Here is a 10,054-nt window from a genome sequence, read left to right on the forward strand (position 1 = left end):
GTGACAGACCGGTTGATTGGCTGGAGGGTCCTGTCTCTCTGCACATAATCCTTCAAGGCAGACCCTCAGCCAGGCCTGCTGCACTCAAAAGTGTGTATGTGCACATGTATGTATATGGATGTATCTGTGCCTGTATGTGTGTGTCTCTGCATCTAATCCCCCAAGATTGACCAATAGTCACAGGATGGGGTATTAGTGCAGTTACAGGGGGTCAGGCTTGCTTTTGTGTGTGTGTGCATGTATGTGTGTGTTTGTGTGCACATGTAAAACAGAGTGGGTAAGTACTTGAACATAAGCACTATTCCACAGTAGTCCAATTAGACTTTAGAGTGCTTATGTATTTCTGTCAGAGTCTGTCATGTATAGAGGTAGGGTTTTTAGGTTTTAGGCAGAGGGAAGTGAATTTTAGGGAAGATTTGAATGGATAACCTAGTTCGGGTGAAATTAGACGGAGGCATCTGGATTTGACCTCAGGCCCTTAGCATGACCCCGGGTCACTTAGGGGTCATGGGGCACAAAGCGGAGCGCTGACCCTGCACAGGTCAAGCATGCAGGCGGCTGAAAGGACGCCTTTGTGAGGCCTGGCATGCTCACTATTTCCCATGAGCACTAGGGGACTGTGTCTACCCAGGAAACTGAACCAGAGAGAGGGCCAGACAAAGTGTATGTGTGTGTGTGTGTGTGTGTGCGTGTGTGTGTGTGTGTGTTACTGTCTGTGTGTGTGGAGGTGGAAACCATAATTGATTTTTGTTTATATTTTTGCTCTCCCAACCCCCATTATCACTGAATGAAGTTTTTTTTTTTTTTCCTGATTTATTATTTATTTTCTTATATCAAAACATTGCAACTCCAATTCATCTTCTAAGTTCCAGTTGAGGGATTATTTGCAGGGGGGAAAAAAAGACACCCAGCCTCTGGCTTCTTCCCTTCAAAATCCAATTCAGTTTTTCTTCGTGCCTGAATAGCTGGCATGTTAAAGATATACTTTTTTTTTTTTTTACTTCTATTTGTCTTTGTGTCATAAAAAGAGAGATGGCTCTGAGTTTTGGGTATGCCGGTGGTTGTTGCTTGTGTACATCTGTTAGCGCCTCCTTAATGAGCACATGCCCGCTGCCTCCAGTCCTGTGTGTGGCCCTCAGAGAGGGAGAACGAAGCCCTCTGCTCCAGTAATCACATTTAATTACGCAGCAGCATTAGACAGCCTATGAAAAGGGTTTTTAGGCAAGCCTCTCACACAGAAATTGGTTGCATCTAGCTGAACATTGCCCACCTTTGTCTTGCCCATCCCACTATATTCTATTAAGACTTTGTCATTTGACCATTATCAAAGCACTGTGGTCTAGCACTAACAACTGCCGGACTAATGCTACACATTAAAAATGGCACGGTAAAGGGAACAATAGGCGTTTTCTTGGCTGAACGGCTAGCGTCTGCCCCATTAATGAAGCAAATGGACCACACATTAGACTCCATCTACACTTACATAGCACCTAGAACTGCAGATAAAAGATGTATAGTCTCAAGAAAATCCTCCACGTTGGTCTCTGGAGATTGAAGCAAGAAAAAGAAATCTGTGAGTGCTCCTTTCCAGGAGAAGATATGGAATTTAGTCGGTCAATTCCAGGGTGTGTGTGTGTGTGTGTGTGTGTGTGTGTGTGTGTGTGTGTGTGTGTGTGTGTGTGTGTGTGTGTGTGTGCATTTTTAAGATGATAGGGGATTTTGTGTTATAGAAAGGAAGATGCCAAGTCGCCATCTGCACTGCTCGGTTCTGCACATGTGCGTGTGTAAAGTGTGTTTATGTGTTATTATTGACTCTGATCACACTGTTTACAGGCACCAGGGATTTTCAGACAACCTGGTTACTTGTAAATTCATGTAAAATTCACACCTGTAAACTAAACTTGATAGGAATTCATTTAGAAGTTCTGTAATCATCAGTGTCCGCCAACGTGCATTCACAAAGTATTCTGGACTTTTTTAAATCAGAGAATTTTTGCAATGATTGTTTTTGTTTCTTAAAAGATCCTATATCTATTCTTTGTTTGACCTTTTCAGGTTGACAAAAAATAATTCATTTTTAAACAATTTCTTATAAGACAGAAAAGGTTGAGCGGCAAAACACTTGTTCATGACAACATGCCACACTCCAAACCGTCTTGTCGCTCTCAATGTTTGCATTTTATTCAATTCTCTTGACAGCAAACAAGACCAGTTTACTTGACACACACACACACACACACACACACACACACACACACACACACACACACACACACACTGAGAAAGTGTCCAAACTCACCATAAATCAAATGTGTTTTTAAAAGGCCAGACTCATAAAGAGAAGAGGTGACAGAGCGCCACCAATGGGTCAATATGGCCCCAATTCCATCATACACACACACACACACACACACACACACAATTGATTTTGTACATCCACATGCTGTCACAATCGCATGAGAACACAATCAGATTTCTATATACATACTTTATACATCTGTAATCAGCAACACATACAGTTCAAACTGAAGCACATAATGTTTAGCACATATACGTTCCAGCATGTGTGTGTAGTAACACACACAGAGACAGAGTGCTGTGAATGGTGTGTTTGACTGGAACAGAATGACTGTAGGGATTCATGCTGGGTTTCCTCTATTAAACCCCTGCAATAAGGCTTACTGTGTATGAGAGTGCTGACGTCCCTGCCCACCTCCGATGATCTACAGCCTGTGCGTTCACGCTAAATTCTCTACCTGTTCCCAATGATCTATAGCTCTAGGGGATTTTTTTTATATAGCATATACGAACATTTGTGTGTGTTTAAATCAATGTTTGTGGGGGAGCGTATCCACGTGGGCGTGCAGCTGCATGCTTCACAGACTTACTTCGCAAAGGTTTGGGGTTTGGCACACAGAGGGAGGGAATTCCTTCAGATTTGGTCTGAAACAGAGGAGGGTCTCAGTGGTGACTCCAAACTGCTGCAAACTTTTTTTTTTTTTTTTTTTTTTTTGGTGGGGGGTGGGGGGTTGAAGTTATAATTTACAGTCCAAGTGGGCCGCAACTGAAGGGGACTCAGTAAAGTGGTGGAAACGGGCCGGCCCGTATATCTCTCTGTAATTGACAGCATTTGAGTCCTGTGCAGACTTCAGAGCCAGCAGAAACAGAGTCTTCCAGGTTCCTCCAATGCTCTTCTCTCTCTGGTAATTTGCGGTCACTCGCCCAGAAACAGCATTTTCTTTTGAGATGCTGCTTTATGTGGCTCTCTGGGTGCCAGCAGCATCATTAGGACTTTAGGAGTGGTACTTAGCACTTGAACAGCCAGGTCCTCACCCAACAAATATTAGGATTATTACTTCTATTCCCCCGTTCTTCTTCCTTCTCTTTCTTCTTTTTTTTTTAAAATTGATGTTCTTATTTATTACTCTCTGACTTAGACTAGATTGGATCCTTAACAAATCCAGAGAAATAAAGAAAAAAAAAAGGATGACACATGAAAAGAAAGCTGGACTTAAATTGAACTTATGAGCGGAAGAAGTTGAGGTGGAAAGATCCAAACATTTGCATCCAATCATTTAAGCGTCATGACTGTTTCCAGATCATACAGGAGTGGTTTTTTTTTCTACAATGGGGTGCAAAATACGGGAGATATGCAGAGAAATCAAAGTAGGATGTTACAATGTTTACAGTGAATGTTTCAGAAAATCTTCTTTTCCTGTCATATAAACAAATGATACTTTAAAAATGTCTTCAAATGAACAATGTCAGATGTCATCACATTTCAGCTATTCCCAGAAACACACAAAAAAATCTCAACTTAAAATAACAATTGCTTACATAAATACTGTAAGTAACAATATAATCAGAAGAGGTGCATGGAAAAACTGCACATCTTGTTTTAACCCATGTTTGCTTGAAGGAGATTAAATTCAGTCACCCTGGCCACACTTAAATGAAAGCAGAAATCTCAATCAGATAAATCGCCAAATCAAACTTTAAAATGAAGCACTTCTTTTTTTGTTTGTTTTGTCTTTTATGATGTTGAAGCTTCAAGATGAAAAACGTGAGCTAGGATCATGGGTCACATTGAGGCCCACAACTTAGAGTACATGTTAACATCCCAATAACATCATGTCAGCGTAGAAAAAAGTTGGCTGATGAGATAAATCCAAACAGCTGTTGTTGTTTCTCCATCCTGTCTCATGCTATTTTCTTGTATGTGTGCGTTTGGATGCAGATCTCTGCCCTATAAACAGGAAATATCTCTTAAACCCCAACAAATAAGACATAAGCACAGACGTCCAGTTGTCAGCACAAATTATGGGCTGTGACAGGATGCTGTATCAGTCCAACAAATACCTCACACACTAATGAAGATTTTTTTGTTCTTTTTTTTTTTTTAAAGCATTGCCACTTTTCAGGCAGCGTCCGTCTCCCAGTTTTCCAAATACTTTTCCACATTCCTCCCATTTCTATTTTACCTTGAAGGATATAGTATCCTCCTTCCCTCTCTCCCTTTTCACATGCCTTCCCCGCCTCTGCTTGTTCTCCCTTCCTCTTCCTTTTCTTCTGTTCTCATCGAAATTCAGCTGTGTAATTCCCTCTCCGAGGACACCATTGATCTCTCCCTTCCTGCATGTTTGAGAAACACAGGGCGGGCAAAGCTTGGATTTTAACGCTGGAGAGGAGCGGCAGGGAGACGGTGAGAGGAAGGACGAAGAGGAGAGGCATGACAGAAGTGAACTAGAGAAGGGAAGGCTTAAAAGCAGGGAAATGGGGGCAAAGAAGAGGAAGGGGAGGCAGAAGAGGAAAGCCAAACCCCCATCTATAGTTCCCGGAGAAGAAAAGACACGGGCTTTCCTCGTGATTGCATCTTCCGCCCCTCTTTTTGAAGCACAGAGAGACAAGAGAGCAGCTATTTACTGGAGACCACACATAATGGCCACTTTTATTTACTTTCATCCATTTAGCCTCTGCCAAGGACTCTCCACTATGTGGGCCAAAAACAGAAACCCTAGGTGTTTTACAAAGTACCAAACTCCCCTCCTCCTCCTCCTCCTCTACATGAGTGTGTGTGCTAGTGTGTGAGTTCTGTATATATTTGCAGAGATTTAAATCCCAACTTCCCATAAATAAATAAATGAATAAATAAATAAAAATAAAAATCTAAAGCTGGGGTTATCTGCCCCCCTGCTTAACATGTGGGCACATTTAGATATGACCTGCCTCAAATTCTCCTTCAGGCCAGGCCATATCCACACACACACACACACACACACGGACCCCTGCTCTAACTTCAGAAAGGTCACCACACCGTCCAGGCAGTGACAGAGCTGACCCCATGTCCCGAGGCGAGCCCGACAACCAGCCAGTTTTCAGTGCCTCTCCAACAACTTCACTGCTGACCTTTAAGGGGGTTTCATTGCTGCCAGACCTCAGACAAACTGCAGCTCATCGGGAAAATTACGCCGTATGTACAGTTCCTTACAAATTATGTTTACTTATAGAAACAGAAAATACCTTTTTTTTTTTTGTTTTTACCAATTTATATTTATTAAATTGGTAAAAAGAAGAAGTTTGAGGAAGTCTTGAACTTCTTTTAAAAAAAAAGTTTCCAAAGTTTAAAAAATTACAAAACACACTCTTTAAGGAAAAGATTGTTGTAAAAAAAAATCCACTTTTTGCTCTACAACTTAAAAAAAGAAATGTATAAAACACACAGTATTTTATTTTAGCTAATTCTGTATTTCTTTGTATTCTTAGTTAGGTGTAAGATTTCTTTTATGTTCAGAAAAGTTATTTTTAAACAATGTCCGGGAAGAAATAGACTATTTAATAAACCACAAAACAGAAGTTCAATAGTTTTATTTTATTTTATTTTATTTTATTTTATCTTATTTTATCTTATTTTATTTTATTTTATCATCCACAACACAAAACACTTTTGGTTCGGATATCAATAGCATGCATTCCAGCTGTAGTATTTATGTTGGCATGAAGACATCTTTCACCAAATGACTTTTAAAGTAAGTTTATTTTGAGCCACAATTCAGTTTTAGTCCAAATTTAGTTTCCAACACATTACAGTACAACACACTTAGTTTTTCATATACAGTTCAAAGTCAAAGAAAAACAGCACTTGAACCTGAGGAATTTAACGGCCAAATATTCGCTTTGACCATCTTGATGTAACGTAAAACCTCATTCAGCCTCTGGAATTCCTCTTCAGAATGTCTCTTCACCGTTTCTCACTTCTTGACTAATCAAACTCTTCACCTTGTGAAACTGCATCTGCTTTGTGACTGATCGTTCTGCTGTTCCACCACCGTCCTTTTCTCTCCCTGAAAAGCGAAGCTATTTTCTCTTAAATGAAGCTCACAAGGGGCCGATCACAAGACAGAGCAGCGTGTGTGTGTCGCACTCTCTTCCCTTTCCTGTATCGTTGTTCTGTGTGCGTGTCTGCTGACAGTACAGTGACGGATGCCCCTCTTGCCCTGTGCTTGATGCCTTTAGTTAGGGGCCTCCTGCATTCAAAAACAAATAAGCTGCCATATAAAGCTCATCCTTCATTTCTTCTCAAGTCACTCAGAGACACACATACCAAGCTCCTTTCAAAAGAATGCTGTGCACTTTATATTGTTTTTGCTAACCATGCACATATTGCACACACACACACACACACACACACACACACACACACACACACACACACACACACACACACACACACACACACACACACAGGCATACACCAGAGGCTAACATCTGCAAGGGATTTGTACAGTGAAATGATAGCCAATAATAAATAATGTGAACATTTGAAACTCATTTCAGTCCTCCTCCTTGTGACCCAAAACCAGGTCAAAGGAAAGTGTGTATGCGTATGTGTGTGTTGTGAGCTTGTGCACACATTTACACTGAATCAGTGTATTATTCGTACATGGCTGCAATATGACAAACCCCACAGGTGTGCCTGCTTACTGTGATGGCCTCACCTCGGTGTCCCCTCACTCACCCCTCACCGTTTCCCCTCAAAGAATAAAACCAACATTCAATCAGATCTCACCTGCTCATATGGATGCTTTAATCGGTTTGGTTAATAAGACCCAGTAAGAACTCATTGTGGTATGGAACGTGACCAGCAGGGGAAGCTGTGGCTCATCCTTACAGATCCTTCCAGTTGCGCTCCATAACACAAAACCAGCTTGTGTTGCTGGTCAGAGGTCAGCAGACAGCCCGAGAATCTCCAGGCATTCCAGTTGAGCTGATTCAGAATTTAACAGACAAAAACCTGCTGAAGGTGCGTGTGTGTGTGTGTGTGTGTGTGTGTGTGTGTGTGTGAGAGAGAGAGTGTGTGTGAATACGGCGGTCGAAGTTTACACTATCGGAGGATGTGACTCCTCTTCTGTCCGCCTCCTTCTAGCCTCTGACCTCCAACTCCTCCTCCTCTTTTTCTTTATTTTAAGGAGGGCCTGTTGCATATTTCTCTGTTGTCATGGCACCAAGGTTTGTTTGAGACCTTGACAAGATCATCTGTTATGTCACCTGACCTCACTCTGAACCCACTCACACCATTATGGTGTGATGTCATTCTAAACAAGACCACCTTTTATTGTGTTTGCTGTGTTTGTGTGTGTGTGTCACTCAATTTTGTGGGCGGGCGTTGAACTTATGTGTGATTTTTGTGCCCTATAGAGGAATGTGGAGAGTTAGAAAAGTGTGTGTGTGTGTGTGTGTCTTGTTTCATGTAGGTTAGGTTGGAGTGAAAGGAGAAGAGAAGCAAGCAGAGGTGGGATGTGACATGTATGTCAGCGAGGGGTGAAAGAAGGGGGGAATGAATATGACCCTATCACGCATTTCCCCACCTTAACACACTTACACACTCACACACACACACACTGGTAAATGCACACATCTTAACATCTGGTTTGGTCATCGGTCCACCTCTCAGTGGACGTGCCCCTCCTCCAACTCACACACATTAATTCCCCCAGTCATGCCGCTCCTCACCCCCTTTTCTCTATCACTGGCAGAGTAAACCCACCATGCGAGAATGATGAATGGGCCATTCTGCACCGGAAGCACACGTTAGAAACCTCCCCTGCCACCGTGGCCCTCCTTCACACACATACACACACTTGCACATACACATGCTTCCCTGCCTTAATTTCTCTCACCCTCTTCAGTTTGTTGTCTCCCCCCCACCCCACCCACCTCCCCCTACCTCCTTTTCTCCCCTGCTGACCTCACAGGCCTCCTTCCTTCCTGGTCACCACATCTACTCTCCCTGCACACACACCCATACACACACACACCATGCAATGTGAGTGTGAGAGAGAGAGTGACAACAGAGAGTGTCTTGTCGATAGCGTTCCGTGCTGTACGCACACCTGCAGGTCAAGCTTGTGTTTATTGTTCGCTTTGATGACATTGAATCCACTGTGTGTGCATTTGTGTAAGACAGTCACCGTAGGACTGTATCCCACTAAGAAAAGCCAAAAGTCTAATTATTGCCCTTTTAATTCTTTCTTTAATTATTATGTAACAAAAAGAAAACGACATGCAGTTCATGCAACATTACATCAGTTTAGCATTGCAAATGACATATTTCATCTGTCTTTTCTTTGGCGACGTACAACACGTGTGTAGCTGATCTGCAGGAGTCCCAAATCAGCCAGGGGAAATGGTGAAGCTCCAGGTGGCCCTCAACCAATTAAATAAAGCATCGCTGTGCTACTTTTTGAAATGCACACACTCTCAAATGAAACCCTCTGGATGAGGATAACCATTCAAAAATAAATAAATAAATAAAAATATAAACAGGCTAATGTTGGATAGTTGGTGGGGGGGTGGGGTGGGGGTTTGTTTGCTGTTGAAACATTTGTAGTGGAATTAAACATATGGGAGCCACAGGCAAAGTGAAGACTGGAATATATTAGAACTGCACAATGTTACACTAACCCTCCAGTTTCTTACACAGCTCTAAGAGATTAATGGAATAAAGAGGAGAGAGAAAAGGGGGGAAAGAAAAGGAGTGAGTGAGTGTTCCTCCGTCTTTCTCAGGCCACTGCAGAAATCAATATTTTGCCGTGATACACAGCTCACGCTTCTGGCTCCAGATTTACTTTCAGATATACTTATCAAAAGCTAAATATTAGATGTGCTGCACTGCAGTCTGACTTCAAAGTTAATCAGACATGTCCATCTGAAATTGTAGTATTTGATTTGTTTATGAACCCGTTTATTTGAGGCTTCACATTTTTCTTTTACAATGAACCCAAATTGACATTGTCTCTAGAGCTTTACGACACACTGCTGCCATGTGTGAGTGGGTTGTCGTTCTCCACTTTCTGCAGGATGTAACACTTATATGTTCCAACATATTTGGTCCAGAAATGCCTGCATCTGTTGAAATGATCATTTTAAAAAGAACAGTAATAAAGAAAGAAAGAAAAGAAATAAATAAAAGAAATAATAATCATTTTAAACTGCCAAAAATGCTGGAGTATTTTTATGCTCTATAAAATTGATGTTTCAGCATTGCAAGGTAATTTCAATAAGACAAATTGGGGGGAGAGAAAGAATGCGTGAATACATTGGCAAATGAATAGTGGGCTTGTTGTTTTATGCCCTCAGTGAGAAGAATTGAACGATGCGTTGCATGTCTCAGGGGGAATGGAGCCTGATGGGAGGAGTAGCTCACCAGCCACATCTCTAAGTTTGCATGAATATGGATCAGCTCAAAAGAAGTAAGACTGCTTCTGGAAAAGGCAAATAAAATTGCTGTTGACATAACCAAAAATAGATCAGATTTTCAAAAGTCATCATGGTTTTCACTTTCACTCAGAAGTCTACATCAGTATGATACCGCTTAGTGCGATATTTGCTATGAATGAGTCATAAAAAGAGTTTTGTGCTTTAATAGGTATCATACTGACACACACCTACACACTCACACACAGCTACATACACACACACACACACACACACACACACACACACACACACACACACACACACACACACACACACATACACGCACACACACCACAGG

This window comes from Telmatherina bonti (assembly GCF_933228915.1).
Source record: "Telmatherina bonti genome assembly, chromosome: 21".
In the NCBI taxonomy this organism is placed as follows: domain Eukaryota; kingdom Metazoa; phylum Chordata; class Actinopteri; order Atheriniformes; family Telmatherinidae; genus Telmatherina; species Telmatherina bonti.